Here is a 5,073-nt window from a genome sequence, read left to right as displayed (position 1 = left end):
AACCTGTCACACATAGTATGATGAAGGTTGGCGGGTATACCTTGGAATTAATTGTACGCCTCAATGATGCAGTACATGCATGTGGATGGATCTTTTCAAGAAAAACTTAGATTGCACTTGGATATCCTACCTAGTCATGTGTGTGCTCGTTGGGCTACACGTGTTACTTAACTAAAATTACAGATTTTCGCTTTTTTATGGGTCATACTGTAAAACTCTAAACACACAATTTAAAGCATAGAACCATTAACTAAGCTTACCAGATACCTTCAGAAAAAAAATTGGACATTTCACGAAAAACTAGCGGAACATCAATACTAATGTTATAAAATCGCTTGATACATCTTTGTACCTGAAAATAATAAAATTTTCAAAGGTGATGGAAAGTATTAGAGAAACATGAGGTATCAAAGAAAAAAAAACACAATCCGTCAATATCATGATTTTTTCGGAATCAATTTTTCCCGGCAGGACGGTACATCGCCGAAAGAAGCGGAATATTTTGGAAACTCTTAAAGCCATAATTTTTATTACAATTCTTATACACACGTTCATACATATTTGTTACATCAGCTAAAACAGTTAATAAAAAGTAATAAAAATATGAATAAATGAAATTGGTTCAAGAAAATGTGTTCCCAGCAATACTGCCATCTATGTATACTGCGAACACTAAAATCGAAAATGTTGGAGTTCAGAGAAATTTTTAATCCTAAATTTGAAGAAAATTTTTATAATTTTAAACAGCCGTTTATGATCATTTCCCAATCTTATATAAAATAACTTGTCCATTCATGCATTGTTTGATTGAAAATAGTATGTATTCCGGAGAAACATCTGGAGCCATCATCATTTGGAAGCAACTTAGATCAAATTTTCTTCAATCGAAAAATATTAACATTGCTAAAACGTTCTCAAAGAACGTCTTACTAAACCAGATTGTTGTTGTGATGGTTAGGTAGGCTTGCCAGATTTCTCGGTTTTACCCGGACTTACCCAGATATTTGACACAAAAAGCCAGGATTTTGCATAGATTTTTTCCCTATATTTCCAAAACTGAGCAAAAAAAAAAACTCAAATTGATTTATTATTATTTATTATTTTGGGTTCCGAAAACGATATGTTTTTGAGCAAGTTTTATCAGAATAATCATGAATAGGTTTTAGGAAGCCCATTTAAAGTACGATTAAAAATCTGCTGATGTTCCGTAGCTTTGACCAAATTTGTCCGCATTTTTCCCGGAATTTGGGTTGAAAATTTTAAAATCAACTGCCCGGAATTTACCCAGTTTAAAAATGAAATTGTCTGGATTCGCCCGGTCCGGATTGAAAATGATTGAGTAAAGATTTTATAAGAAGCATTTCCATCAAGCACGGACCAACTATTTTGAAGCGGTAGGATCGGAGAGGGTTAAGTCTGCCATAAAAAATTTCTCAGAAAAAGCGGGACATTATGAGAAAAAGGCGGGATGATGGAACATTTTCTGAAAAAGTGGAGCATGTCCCACTTTTGCGGGACGGATGGCAACCCTACCTAAAACTTAGAACTAAGGAATAGGAAATCAAAACTCAGAACTTTGAACTTTGGTCGCAGAACTCGGATTCTTAAACCAAAAAATCAAAACTAAGAAATCGAATTCCGATCCCAGACTTAAATTAGGAACTTTAAGCTCAGAATTCAGAACTGATTAAGTTTTAAACTTGAAACAATGTTTAATTCTTTTGTTGGTAGTTGAATAACTAGTAATTGGACATCCGAAATTTTGACTGAATTTAGCAGCCTGTATAAAGTACTATTTTACCTATTTTTTTCAAAATTTAAAATTTACGCATTTTTGAGATAATTGCAATGCAAGAGGAAAAGAAAAAAATATTTTGCACAGTTTCTTTCAAAATCCACCATTATCGATTCGATAGCTGGCAAAACCGTTGATTATTCAAAGAATTACTGTGTGTGAGTGCTGGAAAAGTATGCAAACACTGTTAAAAACGTGCACAAAGCTCAAATCGCGCATTGAAGTTAAGCACATTATCGGCAGCTACGGTTATGGGTCATCAGGAAAATCAAGTCTCATACCAGTATTTTTTATTTTTAATAAGCGAAAAACTAAGTGTAGATCGCTAAAATGTTCAACCATTGTTTCTCCAATAAGCTTAAAATGTTCCCTAGTAATAATTCATTCAAACCAAACCTCAACAACAAATGTTTGCTACTTTCAAAGCTCGTAAGGTATATATTTAGCCGATACCGAGGCTATGAGACAGATGATTTTTTATGAACGACATTACTTGTAAAAAAAATTATTCCAAACAAATACAGCGATTGAATCCTGCAATATGTCTGCTCATGGCAAGGTCCATAGCATATTTGAGTATATATTTGCTGGTTGTTTTTTTTAATATAATGATTTGCCAAAATTCTGCTTCTTTGTTAAATAAACAATAATTTTCAAAACGAAAACTTTGGCTTTCGCTGTTTTTAAAGGCCTAAAAAGAGAAATCTTGTATGTGCCCTTCGCAACCTACGATGTATACTAACCGATTTTACTTTAAATTCAAGCTTAGGGTAATTTTACTTCGTAATCGTCAGATTTTGCCAGCAAACATTTCATTTAAACAATACAAGTGGCTTGAAAAAAAATAAGTTTTATAAATTTCAAAGCAGCTGTATCCACTAAAGTGCCCTCTGTTTCTTCTAGACGAGAGGTATTGAACCAAATAGTGGCGAAGGTGGAGGTATCAGCCATCAAAAATACAGATTAGACGAAGTAAAAGTTGAAAAAACTGAGCAATATATGATTGAAAAAAGTGTGCGCCAGCCAATGGGCGATTCCAAGTAAAAAGTAAAATTTTTTCTTACAAAAAAAGATAAATAATTTTTTTTAATTTTTTTCATGAATCAGGTACCCATCATAAGATGACCTTCATTTTCTTCATAGAAAGTATTTCGATAAGACGAATGGTTTTTGAGATAAACGCATTCGTAACTGTTCCATTTCTAAATATACTGCTTATTTTGATATGTTCGAATCTTTCATTTAAGTTTGATATAGATTTAAATTTTCTTGACTTGATACTTGGTATCGCATTACATTTAACCATGTTAGGAAATTTGATCCAGAACAGTCCGGCCTGGCCCAGTTGCTCAAATTTTACTGAAAAAAAAGCCCAGATTTTGCCCGGATTTCTCTCATTATGTGGAAAAAAAAACAAAATGTTTTAATTTCTATTTTATTGTTGACTTCAAAAAAATAATCATGATAGGTATTTTGAAAGCCTGCAATACAATTTTAAATCAGTCAATGAGTTTTGACGAAAAAATAAAATTCCAATTTTTTTTTCTTGATTTTGATAAGTAATTTCTGGGTTTTGACAAAATATGCCTGGATATTATCTGAACTTTTGATCGTCAATTGAAAAATCAAATGGCCGGAATTCCCAGGTTTTTATGTAAAATTGCCTTGATTTTCCAGCCCGAATAAATACTGAAAATTTTTTTGGCAATCTTAAGCTAGATGCTTGAAGTACGAACTCTAAACTGAGGGCTTTTAGTGTTTCTGAAACATAGAAAATTTATTTTTATCAGTTTTATAAAAACTTCATTTTATAATTTCTATGAAGAGAGCTGTTAGAAAATCGATTGTTCAGACTAGAGGCTGAATTTTCTTTTAATAGCAGCCAGAATTGTAAACTCTTAATTTCCAATTGCAAAAAGCATAACTATCACATTAAAGTATCTGCAGCGAACATCGTCAGTTTCAGTATATCGCCTCACTCAATCGAGAGCTGATATAATTTTACGACACAATCCATAAAACCTAAAACTGAAATCACTCACCTTATCTGATGGAAAGAGTCCGCCTGCAGAACTCTTTTCCCTTCCAATCCAGAAGAGTCGTTTAATGAAGTCATTTTACTTTAGCACCCCCGAATCGGCATGCCCCGAGAAATAACTGTGATATAATTGCCGGATTTATAACCCTTTTCCCAAAATGTAATTAAATTTTTATTTGATCGCTTGCTGGCCGTTTAAGAAAAAAAAAACAGTATACAAATTACAGTTTCCTGGAGGGGGTAGAAAAAGAAACGAAACAAAAAATAGCTTCAGCCAAGCGTACAGAGAATTCGTCGACAATTAGCAAAATTTATGAGTGTCTCGGAGAATTTCATTCACCTGTCGAAAGGGGGTGAGTCTTTTTTTTTTTAAGGGAGAAAAATCAGAAACCTGGCGTTGATTTACGGATGGACCAATTTTTTTCACATTAAAGGCCACCCTTTTGTTGAAAAGAGTCGGTATTACTGCATCCGATCTTAAGTTGACCCGGATTAATTATCCCGTTTAAGAAAGATTGATTTTTTTTTTCTCAAGAAGATTCGCTTCTCTTCTATTTTAAGGATGAATGAACGAAGATATCTAATGATTTTAATCTCCTCGAGGTTGCGTGTGGAAGTTTAAAGCTTCTCAATGATATCAGTTGAAAAATTGAAATTTTTAAGACACATTTAAAAAAAACCAATTGCTTCTGGAGGCCCTAAACTGTAACGCCAAATATATGGCAATCAACAGTGTAGAAACTTTTCAAACAAACACCTGCAAAACAAACACCAAAAGCGGGGAGCCTTTTCTTCAGCTACCGTGACAGGAAGTTGGTCGGTTTCTGTAAAACCATAGAACGAAAACTTTTTCCAACATCTTGTTTAAGTATTTCCGCATTGCCTAGAGTCATGCAGAGTGTAAGACAGTGGGCCAGTGAAGGAATTCCTGGCTGCAAGATATTTCATGGAAGGGAATTAGAAGATTTTAAGATGTTTTTACGCAAAAATTCCGAGGAGATTGAATGAACGGTAAACATTTGAAGATCTTTTAGCAAACTTTTTCCGACAAATGTTCATGGCAACATTTTTCCAGCAAATTCGAAACTTTTCGGATCAAACCAGCGGGAGTGATAAATTTAAAAGCTTGCCATCACCGAGCCGTAAGAATCTCTAAGCCGAAAAAAAAAATGAGCGGAAGGCAAAAGTTTTTCCCAAAAAAATAAAATAAACCGGAACCATTCCCACCATTTGTTCATTT

Source organism: Uranotaenia lowii, chromosome 3, assembly GCF_029784155.1.
Source record: "Uranotaenia lowii strain MFRU-FL chromosome 3, ASM2978415v1, whole genome shotgun sequence".
Classification (NCBI taxonomy): Eukaryota; Metazoa; Arthropoda; class Insecta; order Diptera; family Culicidae; genus Uranotaenia; species Uranotaenia lowii.
The sequence above is the reverse complement of the archived record's forward strand: the minus strand, read 5'-3'. Positions refer to the sequence as shown.